This window comes from Salvia hispanica, chromosome 5 (genome assembly GCF_023119035.1).
Source record: "Salvia hispanica cultivar TCC Black 2014 chromosome 5, UniMelb_Shisp_WGS_1.0, whole genome shotgun sequence".
Taxonomy (NCBI): domain Eukaryota; kingdom Viridiplantae; phylum Streptophyta; class Magnoliopsida; order Lamiales; family Lamiaceae; genus Salvia; species Salvia hispanica.
The window spans coordinates 37471969-37486156 of NC_062969.1; positions in this window are offsets into that span (position 1 = coordinate 37471969).

The window sequence follows — 14188 nt, forward strand, 5'->3', positions numbered from 1 at the left end:
ACGGCGATGTGGGCAATTGCAATAGTATGCATCGTCTTCATCTTCCTAGGCGTGTCCGTAGAACGCCTGATTCATTTTGCCACCCACGTGAGTAATATTCCAGTATCTTTACTTTTTACATTGATCAACATTATACAGTAATGATTTAGTTTTAACATATCGTGTTTTGGAATTTAGTGGCTGAAGAAATGTAAGAATGTTGTTGTTCGTGAGCCATATAAAAGCTTAAGTCGGGTAATTAATGTCCTAGTTCAATTCTCCATCAATATCTCTCTGTATCTTTGTCTTTCTCTCTCTCTCTCTGACGTGCAGCAATTTGGTGTAGTGTTGATGGAACTAGGATTTATGTGTTAGAATGACTTAAAATTTGCACGGTGTTAACAAATCGAGCCAAGAAGTCATTCTGACATTCCATAGATATAAGACTAAAAACGTTAATAATTGAATAATTTATGGGTATTTAATTTGCACCGCTTCTATGAAAAAATGACTTGAAATTTGCACGTTAACTTGAAATTCGCACGGCACCATAGATATAAAGTTAAACTCAAGTAATTGAATTATTACTTTGTTTTTGTTTTGTTATCATATTATTTGTTTGGCATGCTTTAACAACTTATCAATTATTTTTTTTGGTGTTAACATAATGCAATGACTTATTTATATTGCGCTATTGGATGCCAACAAAAATGAAGTCACTTTTTAAGCTGAAGGGACAAATGGATGTGTTTTGCTACTTCTTATAAATATGCATGCAAGTTATTGGATTACTACTACTAATTTGTTTTTACTTTGCAACTGACAATTTATTTGTTATGATTTTCAGCATTTTAGTGTTAACATATTCAAACCACTTATTTATGTGTGTTGCACTGTCGAATATCAACTAGAACGACTTCAAATTTCAGACATCGAAACAATGTTATAACACACCTAATTAAACACCTATTGAGATGAGCTTTGTCAACTGAAGTATTTTCATGAGCTTTCAATTTATATATATGTATTCAGTTTCTAATTTTTACTCCCTCCGTCCCTCAATAATTGTTCACTTTAATTTTGTTACGAGTTTTAAGAAATGTAAAGAAGAGTAAGTTTAAAAAGTTAGTGAAATATGAGTCTCATTTTTGTGTATTAGTTTATAATAAAATGTGAGTGTAATTAGTTAGTGGAATGCAAGGCCTATAAATAATAAAAGTGAAAGTGGACAATTAATGAGGGACAAACGAAAATGACAAAAATAGATAATTAATGGGGAACAAATAGAGTAGTATTAAAATTCAAATCAATAAAACAATTGAAAAAAAAGTATATGATTGGTTATTTTAAAAATAGCGGACTTAACCAAAAATAGGTCATATTTTATTTTTTTCAAACAATCTACACTTTAAACAAATAAAAAATGTCATTTTACTTGTTTGATAGTTTTTCTACATTAAAATTGAGATTAGATCGTAATAAAATTAAGATAAAAGACAAAATAATTTAACATTCTATTTTTTTATTTGATCAAAATATTAAAAGTAATACTATAATTTTATTAAATATCCATATTCTTCATATGTGATCTTTTATTTGCATTAAAACAATTTAAAAAGGTACTACATAATTTTGTCTTTTTCGCAATATCCATATTTTTCACATGTGATCTTTTATTTGCATTATTCCAACAAAATTAGGGATCGGAAACTAAGTTTCAATAAAATATATTTCATTTAGCACAATATTTTATTTTGATTGGTTTCATTTTAGTCTGAGTAACAGTCAGGCTAATCTGAAATAAAAGCAAGCCCGTCGACCTAGAATTTTATTCACACATCACAAATAAGATTTTCACGTTGCGTCTGACATAACTAATAAAATAACTGCGTTACCCTCTTATGAATTATAATGAATTAAAAAGGATATTTTTGAACAACAATAAATTAAAATAGTAACAATAATAATGATGCGTACTGTTATTAGTACTATAAATTCGATTACAATCTCGATCAGTTTGTATTTCTTAGAGTTGGACTCATGATAAAGACTGGAATCTAACTTGAATTGATTGGTCTATGATTGTGTTACATACAGTGATACATACATACAAAAAAAACAAAATATGAGAGTTGACAACACAACATAATTCGAGAATTTATTTGGTAAAATAGTTATGCAGCTAGAGAACTTAAGCATCATACTTAGTGGCGGTAATAATTGATTTTGTCCTTTAAATAAGTTTGAAGTCCCACATTAATTAAGCAATAATCATGTGTATGTCAATTCAAAATAATGGAAGTGGAACCGACGAACCGTGTTCACTCAATATCTGGAAGGACTCATTATGGTGTTAATTAGTGATTTTAGAAAACGTGGGAGCCTGTTTGATATACGTTTTTAAGTGAAATTTTATCGACTTATTTAATTGAACTGATAGTAGTTGTGGATTATCTTTTTATAAAGAAAACGCATTACACAAATATTCCTAAAACATAGGCTACCCAAAAAAAAAAAAAAAGATTCATTAATACCCAAATCCGAACATAAACGCAAAAAACATCTGTTTTAACTTGTGTTTTTATGTCCCAAATTAGGTTGGTTTCAAAAAAAATTGTACGGAGTATTTTTTAATTCATTCAAAACATATTCATATTTAGAGTATTTGATTAGCTTTGTAGCATTAATTCATTTTCAAAGATATTTTTAAATAATTTTGTTAATCCTAATGAAAAAACCAATAAAACTTAAAATTAAGGTAATGGGTACTTGTAGATTTGAAAACTAGATAAAATTCATTACATGATAGAATTACTATGCAGATAGTAATATTTTGTCCACCAACCAAAATTAAGGCTGTTTATACACGCACTATGGCTACACTCGAATGAGAAACCGTAATCAAGATTAATAGCATTTGGGTGATTAGGTGTGAGGCGATGATACTTACTGTTGAAGATGTTATCTGAAGTGGTTTGGGGCCACTGGACGGGTGGGATACCTGACCTGGACAGTGGTTCAGCACCGAGTGCGACCGATGTCGTGGGACACAACCGAACGACAAGACATTTTTTTCTTGTCCTTAACTTATGAAATTAGTATGTCTTTTTCCATTTTTTTGACGGAACTATGAAAAACTAATTGTCAACACCTTTTTACCGACTTCATATACTAATCCGCTTAATTAGACATTTAAACATCATTAAATAATCATTTTATTTATATATCTGAAAATGAAAATATTTAACTCCAACCATAAAGAATTAGCCTTTTCTCATTCCACTTCCTTGTTTCTCATAAAACCCAAGAACACTAAATAAACCCTAGTTCTCTTTGTTTGTAAATTTTGTTGAACCTAACGGTCAATCGCTAGTGGGAATCATCTTCTCCATGAGTTAGAAGTCGACGCTCCCCTTTTATCATTCCCCTGGTGGCATACACCACATTCGGCTCTCTTGTGTGAGGAGGAAAAAGTTTAAATCCGATTGAAAATAAAGAAAGTTAGTTGGACTTAAATTACTCTCATTTTCTTTTACATTCATGGAGAGTATTTATGGCCTATTAAAGTCATCCTCCAATTTTGAAAAGTGAGTGTGGTCACGTTTTTGTGGAATACAATGGTCTAAATACTCTATATTTTGTTATATATTGTGATTGTGTGTTATAATATTGTTATATATTGGTTGATATGATCCTAATTCGAATATTCTTGTTGTTTTTGTGTGTTTGCTGGTGGGAAAGAAGATGTGCAGGAAGTAATATCTGGATGGTCTTGTGGAATGTACATACACAAACGTGACCCTAATAGATGGTCGAAATTGGAACTGGTTGACGTTCTCAAAAGCTTGGTCTATGTGTCACTATTGTGGATTACTCTTTCCTCAAGCTAGATTTGACTATGGATGGATGGACGAAGGGATGGCGTGGTCATTCGACAACACTCATCAATTAATGAAGATGACATAAATATCATTGAAAGCATTTCAATGTTAGTTTAGATGGTTTTGATGATAAACATGCTTAATACACTTTTTTGTTATCATGAAACACCTTTTGTAATTGGGTTATCATGATACACTTTTTTGTCTTAGCCTATATTGTTATATGGTGTCGATCATAATTGTTCTTAATTTGTAATTGTGTTGTAATATGATGTTGTCGATAATGAACTATTTTGCTTAACCTACCGAATGTTTAGAATTAAATCTGATTAAGCTAGAAATGTTCAAGACGTCTCCATATCTCTAGAATGATAAAGAAGACGTTTGGTAATGTGCATATATTAAAGAAGAATTCAAAATTTTCAACTTTCAAATATAAAAATAAAATAATTAGTTCATGAAGTTTAAGTGTCTAATTAGGCGAATTGGCAATAATAAGTACTTCAAAAACGGGTTGACCATTAATTTTTTACAATTCCATTAAACGGACCAATTTATGAATCAAAATTGTAAAACGATCATATGTTTAAAACCAATTTTAGTCTTTAATTTTTTTTATTTAAAAAGGTTCTCCGTTTTATACTACATTTAAAAAAACATATAGTAATCGAAATTATACTCTCAATGAAGATGTACATTGGAGGTGAATATCATTAGCATCCAGTAATTAATTCTTCCCACATAGCACGTAGTCCTCTAACTAGGGTTGGGTGCGCGGCCATATCAGAATCTTTACTATCGGTCCACCTTATACGATTACGTCAATACAGACCCAACACTTTATTATTGTAAATATGTTAGTAAAACATTACACTAGTAGATAAACAGTAGCGTATACTGATATGTCATTAATTTGAATCTGTTTGAATTGAGGCTACGTTACTCACATAATTGGAATTATCCACAACCAGCAAAGCGACCTATACAAATCTTATATGATTGAGAAATTATATATATTTTTTAATTTTTATTTTTACCTTAGAGATACAAATATAAACAATCGTGGTCTTTTTACATCCTAATCTTTGTACTGAAGTATTGTTTGTATCTTAAAAAACTCTTTCTGTATGTAATAATTTAATTTAAGCTTACATTTACCTTTTTTCTAGTATTTTAGATAGGTAGACAACATATTCAGCTAATTTAATTTTTATTCCCAAAGTAATAATTTATTAAAATTTGTGTTAAGTTAAAATGAGATTACAAATGAATGTCAAAATTATGTCGTACTATTAAATATTTGTACAAGATGCAAATAATCAGGCGCCATGGGTTTCAAAAATCAAACTTAAAATCTACATTATTTGCCGAGAGATACATTATTAGACTAGAAATGTACATTGTAAGACTAAGTGTACATTATTATACTAAAATGCTACATTATTATCTGCTACATTATTAGTCTAAAATTCTACATTATTAGATGACACGTGGCGTTAATCTAACCTCGTTAGATCATAGAATCCAATGGACTGCAAGTGTTTTGAGTTTTACTTATACTTAGAGTTCTGACCTGAATACATCCCTATATATATATCCTATATATATATATGTGTGTGTGTGTGTGTGGGAACCATATTTCACAATTAAATTTTTTTTCCACCCACTTTTCTTAACATTTTTTTAAAACTCGTGCTGCCAAGAAATGGGATTCCTGATGCCGGACGGAGGGATTATATGAGAACATTTGACGAGGGACTTTCCCTTCTCGAAGCAAAGATGGTTGTGTTCTCGACATGAACCATCGATATACAGTTCACGGTAGGGGTGTGCATTCGGATTTAGGTTCGGTTTTTTGCCCAAAACCGAACCCAGACCCGAAAAACTAAATTTAGGCTAAGAGCATCTACGGTGGCAATAGACCAGCCATAGGCCAGCCACAGGCTAGCCACTCTCTCTCCCTGCCACGTCATCACCACTAAAATTACACCTGCCACATCGGCCAGTTTAATCAAAGGCTAAAGCCGGCCCACAGGCTGGCCGCAATAAAAATAATTCAAAAACAACTACATTTACGGAATTAAATTTACGATTAAATTACGGAATTAAATTTACGAGACATATATAGGAAAATTCATTCATTTCATTAAAAAAAAGAGGTACATAGATAAAAAAAATTACATGATTTTTTAAAAAAAAAACGGGCTTCCACACACGAGCCCTGCCGCTCTACTACTCCTCGCATCGCCGCCTCGCCGCCGTCCTCGCCGCGCGCCACGACCCGGGTCTCCACATCGGTGGGGGTATCTGAGCCCGCGCTCCGAGCCCCCCATCAGCTGCCCTCGTGGCATCCAAATCGACCTGCATGTTGTCGAGCATCGAGCGAAGAAACCTCTTCTCCGTGGGGTCAGTTGCGGCCATCCACTCTTGGAAGACCTTGTACATCCGTCCCTCCATTTTTTGACGCGAGAATAAGGTGTACGCGCGTGGGGGGGGGGTTGCCGAGATGACCTCCTGGGGCGATAGGGGGGAGGATCCCCTCGCTGCCCGTTGCGCCCGCTTTTGGCCAACCGGGCGAGAGCGACGAGCAAAGGATGGAGGGGACGGAAACTCCTCAGCATCCGGGGGGAGGTCGTGGGATCCGCCGCTGCTGCCGCTGTAATCGCCGGAATAGTTCAGCTTCTGCTTCTTCGGCCACCCAGCGTCGCACCCCGCCCGGAACTTCTCGGAGTCCTTCAGCACCAGATAGCATTCCCTAGAAGGTGAACTCCTTATAAGTCCCCTTCACGGGGAACTGACTCTCCGCTACCCTCCGGGCGTCCTCCTCAGTCTGCCCACTAGTCATCATGCGGAGGGCGTTGGTGTACAACCCCGAAAATCGGCCGACCGCGGCCCTGATGCGTTCCCACCCCTTCCGGCACTCCTCCCCGCTGTAGTCCTTTCCGTGCGGGCAGTTCCTCCTGTAGGCTGCTCTAATCTTAGCCCACATGTTGACGATCCGCTGGTTGTTCGCAACCAGCGGATCGTCGCAAACCGACAACCACGCCTTGGCCAGGCCGACGTACTCATCCTCCGTCCACTTCCTCCGCGTGGGGGTGTCGTCAACAGCCGGCTGCGACGACTCGCCGACCACCTTGCTCTTCCCCTTGGTCTTCTTCTTCTTCGGCGCGGCCCGACCCGCTGGAACGGGAGTGTCCGCCTCCCCGATATCGATCCCCAACTCATGCAATGAGAAACGGTCATCCCCGGTGAACTGCGTCTCCACTGGGGTCGACGTGTGAGACGAAGCCGCCAAAAAATCAAGAGAGGGACGCCCTCCCTGCCATACCGGCATCATCCCCATCATCTGTTTGCAGCATCTGCTGCTGCATTTGGGGCATACCTCCTTACCCCGGCGTTGCCTGCCCGTCGTTGGCCTGCCTCCCGCTCGGCATTGCATCCCCCTGCGCTCCCGCTCATCTCCATCAACTGTTGCCAAGGGACGTTGAACCCTTGGCCCGCTCCCCACAGCCCATCAGATCCAACGAAGGTCTGCCCGTGGGGTAAGATTTCGGCTCGTCGCCAGGTGGACTCGTTGTTGTCCATGTCGATGTTGCTCTTATCGAGAAATTTAGAGAAAGAAGAAAACTTCGTTAAAACAAGTGGTGCGAATGAAAATGAAACTAAAATCGCGTATATATAGTTTTTCAAAAAATTTCAAAAAATAAAAATAAAACGGGCATTGGCCGATCGCTTGCCGATCGGCACGCCACAATGGCGGCCAGCGCCTGGATGGAGACGCATATATTAGCCGATTTTGCGCATCACCAGACGGCAAAATCGTTCTGGGATACGTTGGCCGTAACATTCGCTAGTTCAGCCGACTCGTACCTCATTTATGACCTACGAGACAAAGCGAGCAGAGTTATGCAGGGTGAGATGAGTTTGGAGGCCTATTGGAGTAGGCTCCATGGACTGTGGATGGACATCGATCGGTGTCCACATAGAACGGTCGACTGCTGCGATAAAGGAGTTTCACAATATCGAAGCATCAAATCGGAATTGAGATTATTCAAATTTCTCACCGGATTAAACGAGAGGTATGATTGGGTCAGACGCGAAATCCTCAAAGAGGATCCATATCCCTCAGTCGATGAGGCGTACGGATGGGTGAAACGGGAGGCAGCTCGATTGAAAATCATGTCACCGGCGTTCGAATCACCCACCACCGCCGTCGGAAGCGACTCATCATCGGGAGTAGGGTTCGGCTTTGGAGCTAGAGAATACCGCCAGTCGCAGCCTCAACACAGGAGCCAACCACCGCTGCCGCGCCCCAATGCTAACCGCCGGGGAAACACCAAACCGGACAAATCGAAGCTTTGGTGCTCCCACTGTGGAATGCACAAACACACTAAAGAAACCTATTTCCAATTAATCGGATATCCCGATTGGTGGGAGGAGGAGAAGGCGGCGAAGGCGAAGGTTGCGATCGGGACGGATGAAGGACGAAATCAACCTGGAACAGGGGCGGAAGGAAACCGAGAGGCAGTGCAATTCCAAGAACGGAAGCCTGAAACCGGTGGCCTCCCGACCGGCGGTAGCCGGCGTGGCGACGGCGGCGGGGGGAGAACGGCTGAGGCGATGGTCGCCTCTCTCAAGATGGAAAGCGGCGCCGATGGAGTTAACGGGTTAGGGGGAAATAACCCTAACCCTATTAATCCTTCTTTATTCATTAATCCCCAATTTGTTGGGAAATTAAAAAATGTGCCCCAGATTATCTCTTTGCATAAAAAGAACCCCCAGACTAGGAGAATTTTAAAAAATGACCCCATTATTTGTAAGAATTCCTTTGCTCCCTTGGAAAATTTGTCATATGCTTTTGAGGCCCGGGATTGTGATGGGTTCGATGATACCGGGTGGATTTTTGATTGTGGGGCCACTGATACCATGACTTAGGATAAAAGTGATTTTGTGAAATTTTATGAAACACATAAGTCACATATTCAAACAGCTAATGGGGTAATGACTCCAGTTGAAGGGGCAGGGACTATAGAAATATTCCTGAATGTGCAGATTACAAATTGTCTCTATGTTCCGAACTTATCTCAGAAGTTAATGTCAATTAGTCATGTGACCAGGGAATTAAATTGTACTTTGCTGATGCAACCAAATTTCTGTCTCTTACAGGATATCCGGACGGGGAAGATTATTGGACGTGGCACTGAGCGTCGTGGACTCTATTTTGTAGACGAGATTGCTCGACAAGATGGTGCGGCGATGCTTGCTCACGGACCCACCGCTCAGGAGACTTGGCTCTGGCACCGAAGAATGGGTCATACCTCTCCGGGTTATCTAAAATCTTTGTTTCCCAAACTTTTTGTTCCAAAGGATTTTTCTTGTGAATCATGTGTTTTGGCCAAGAGCCACCGTAACTCTTTTAAACCCAATGATACTCGTGTTGAGACTGTCTTTTCCTTAATACATTCTGATGTGTGAGGCCCTGCGCCTATTGGTACTAATTTTGGTTTTAAATACTTTGTGATATTTGTCGATGATTGCAGTAGAGCCACATGGGTATATTTCATGAAACATAAGTCGGAGGTCGTTGAAAAAATTATTTTGTTCTATAAAATGGTCCAAACCCAATTTCAAACATCCATTAAGATTTTGCGCTCAGATAATGGGGGGGAATTTGTGAATAATTCTATGTCTCAGTTTTTTAGGGATAATGGGTTAATCCACCAAACTTCTTGTCCTCACACACCAGAACAAAATGGGGTAGCAGAGAGAAAAAACCGGATCATCCTTGAAATGACTCGAGCACTTCTTTTTGATTCAAAAGTTCCACCAAGTTTTTGGCCCGAAGCCGTCGCCACCTCCATTTACCTCCTCAACCGTCTCCCCACAAAAACACTACATCGTAAAACCCCATTAGACCACCTGTCCACCTTAACACAAATCCCTGCGGCTTTATCCCTTCCACCCAAAATCTTTGGTTGCTCGGTCTATGTACATGTCCCAAAACAAGAAAGAACCAAATTTTCTCCGTGTGCAATTAAGTGTGTATTTGTGGGATATGGGATCAATCAAAAGGGCTATAGATGTTACGATCCTAAAACCAAGAGAGTTATCACCACCATGAATTGCAACTTCCTCGAAACAGAATTCTTTTACCACCTTGGGACTCAGGGGGAGAGTGAGAGACAGGGGGAGACCCAAGAAAGCGACTCCCTTCGGTGGCATGTATCAAGTCACTTTGATGTGAGACCACCAGAGCAAGTTGGCACTATCCATGAGTCAACCTCATGTACAGAAACGAGCCCTTCGACGCTTCCGCCGCCTTCCTCTAATCCAACCGTACCGGAATCCGAGGTAATCTCTGGCCCACATTGTGAAAGTACAGTTATAGGAGCACGAGAGGAATTCCTCCCAAAAGATACTCTCCTGAAAGAATAGGTCGGAAAAGCCGATACTCTGTAACAAACTTCACTGAGGCCAACATCTCCAATATGGCAAGGGCGTTCCATGCCTCATTATATGAGGAAGAGATACCTCACACATTTGAAGAGGCAGTCAAAATCAAACATTGGAGGGAGGCAATGTTAGTTGAAATGAAGGCATTAAAGAGGAATGGCACTTGGGAGATCAGTCCGTTGCCCGATGGAAAACATACAGTTGGGTGCCGCTGGGTCTTCACAATTAAACGAAGACCAGATGGAAGTATTGAGAGATACAAAGCTCGACTGGTAGCAAAGGGGTACACTCAAACTCAAGGAATCGACTACTCTGAGACATTCTCTCCCGTTGCAAAGATGAACACCGTAAGAGTCCTCCTCTCTATTGCGGCGAATAGGGATTGGCCATTTCATCAGTATGATGTGACCAACTCTTTTCTCCATGGGGAATTGAAAGATCCAATCTATATGGAGGCTCCACCAGGATTCTCAGAAGAATTCGGGCGAGGGAAAGTGTGCAAATTGAAGAAAACACTATACTGAAACAATCTCCAAGGGCTTGGTTCGGAAGATTTACTGAAGTGATGAAGAAATATGGGTACAGACAAAGTAATTCCGACCACACTCTCTTCATCAAACAGGAAGGGGAGAAGATCACATGCCTTATCATCTATGTAGATGACATGATCATTACCGGAGACAATGTTGAGGAGATACGACAACTCAAGGAACACCTTGCTACAGAATTTGAGATGAAGAATCTTGGCGATCTCAAATATTTTCTCGGCATTGAAGTACTCAGATCAGGAAAAGGAATCTTTATTAGCCAACGGAAGTATGTTCTTGATCTTCTGGCAGAAACAGGGATGTTAGAGTGCAAGCCAGCAGACACTCAAATCATTCAGAATCACGGACTTCGGCTCATCAAAGGGGCAATCTCCACTGATCGGGGAAGATACCAGAGACTGGTTGGGAAACTCATCTATTTGTCTCATACCAGGCCAGATATTGCATATGCAGTGGGAGTTCTTAGCCAGTTCATGCATGGCCCTCAAGAAGAACATTGGGAGGCAGCACTTAGAGTGGTTCGTTATTTGAAGGGAACTGTCGGGCATGGAGTCTTGTTCCGAAAGAATGGACACTTAGATATTCACGGATATACAGATGCTGACTGGGCAGGAAATTTAGTCGACAGACGTTCTACTGGTGGATATTTCACCTTTGTTGGAGGGAATCTAGTCACTTGGAGGAGTAAGAAGCAAAAGGTAGTGGCACTCTCAAGTGCTGAAGCCGAGTTCCGAGGCATAAAAAGTGGCTTAGGAGATTGATGAAAGAACTAAACTTGGAACCACATAAGATTTGCAAATTGTTGTGTGACAATGAAGCTGCAATAAGTATCTCGGAGAATCCAGTACAGCATGACAGAACTTAACACGTAGAAATTGATCGACTCTTCATAAAGGAGAACCTTGAGGAGAAGATAGTGGAAATTCCATATGTGAAATCAGAAGATCAACTGGCCGACATCCTGACCAAAGCAGTCTCGGCAAAGTCATTTCAGGAAGTGTTGGGCAAGTTAAGCTTCGGTAATCCCGTCACTTAACTTGAGGGGGAGTGTTGGAAGATCTGGAGTATTCTACAAGACAAAAGATTGCATAATATCAGCCAAGATTAGACAATATTATTACATAGAATTAGAGAGATATGATTGAGGGAAATCTTACCTTGTATAGCATTATTCTAGCCTATATATGATGTATCATTCTATTGTGAATAATATAACATAGAATTACCCAATTCTACAGAGTTGTTGACATTCGATAATCTCGCTATTAATAAGTGAATTATAAGTGTTATTTGTTACTTGTTGACATTTTAATACGAGTTGTTGACATTCGATATTCTCGGTATTGATATGTGAATTGTAAGTGTTATTTGTTAGTTGTTGACATTTTAATACGAGTTGTTGACATTCGATATTCTCGGTATTGATATGTGAATAGTAAGTGTTATTTGTTAGTTGTTGACATTTTAATACTAGTTGTTGACATTCGATATTCTCGGTATTGATATGTGAATAGTAAGTGTTATTTGTTAGTTGTTGACATTTTAATACGAGTTGTTGACATTCGATATTCTCGGTATTGATATGTGAATTGTAAGTGTTATTTGTTAGTTGTTGACATTTTAATACGAGTTGTTGACATTCGATATTCTCGGTATTGATATGTGAATTGTAAGTGTTATTTGTTAGTTGTTGACATTTTAATACGAGTTGTTGACATTCGATATTCTCGGTATTGATATGTGAATTGTAAGTGTTATTTGTTAGTTGTTGACATTTTAATACGAGTTGTTGACATTCGATATTCTCGGTATTGATATGTGAATTGTAAGTGTTATTTTTTAGTTGTTGACATTTTAATACGAGTTGTTAACATTCGATATTCTCGGTATTGATATGTGAATTTTAAGTGTTATTTTGTAGTTGTTGACATTTTAATACGAGTTGTTGACATTCGATATTCTCGGTATTGATATGTGAATTATAAGTGTTATTTTTTAGTTGTTGACATTTTATTAAGTGTTATTTTGTTGAAGATTTGAAGATTTGAATATCGAAGATTTGAAGATTTGAATATTGATGAGATTTGAAGATTTGAATGTTGAAGATTTGAAGATTTGAAGACTTTGCAGCTAGAGTTTTAGAGAGGATTTTAGATAATGATTTCAAATACAATTTAATGAAAAGACAATTATACCCCCGTGTTGACATAATGTGATAGTTGTTGACATTAAGTTATTCTTGTGAATTAGTGGCTGAGATTGCATCTCATTTCTCAATTATGCCCAAAAATCTCATCCTAATAAGATCCTATATATATATATATATAGGTCCAGATTTTGCCACACAATAAATATTTTTAGATTAATTTAATATGAAAGGGCAGAATAGTAATTTTAACAAAAACAACAAAAAATTGAAGAAGAAATGGCTCGTCAGTTCCTCTCCGCCAACGAAGAGGAAGAGGGGAAACCAATAGCAAAATCGTTTCTGGCAATTCCGGCTCAGAAAGAAACAGTCAATGCGATCAATTTCCACTCATTGTGGAAACCATCTCGCTTTTCCCACAGCTTTTTTTTTTCCTATTTATATCAGTAATATTTTCATGAATCTAAGGAATTTCAGCTCAATCCATATGTAGTTATTGTACAAATTTTGCGAGAGGTAACTAAAAACTAATCTTTTTGTTTTATAATCCGAGTATTAAATGCAATTTTTGGTGGCGATTTTGGTTGTTTTTTTGAGGAATCATTGAATTACGCATTCGTATTTGATGAATTATGATAGTTTGCTCTTTTTCTAGATTGAGTTTTGCTACGCTGATTGATTTCCTAATTCGTTGAAAATTTATGTTGTGTAATGTGGTGGTGTTCAGAACTGTTGCTGTGATGATAGAATGCAATTTGTAATTTGTTGCTCATTACTTGTTTGATGAAAAGCCTTTTAGAATTCTGATATTATATTGTTCTGAGGTTGGTCATTGTTCTGAGCTCCGAAGCTGTCAAAGAAGTTCAGTGAGAGTTTCGTGAAGGAGGGGGCAAGCGTCGGCGTCAATTGGATTAAACTCAAGTAAGCAAGCTGGTCCGGAAGATATAGGGGAGAATTTTGCAAGTGGTGTTTCTGATTCGATCGATTTGTTGACCTTTTATTGTGCTATGATTTTGTTGCATTAATCCAAAATTGTGGAAAAATTTTAGTGTAATCATGTGTTAGAATTGAATTCAGATTTGTTTCTGTGAATCATTTGTTTTTATTTGAAGAAAATTGCATTATTTGAAAAAAAAAATTGATTATTTTTTAATCTATTTGCAATCTCAAGAATGTTGATT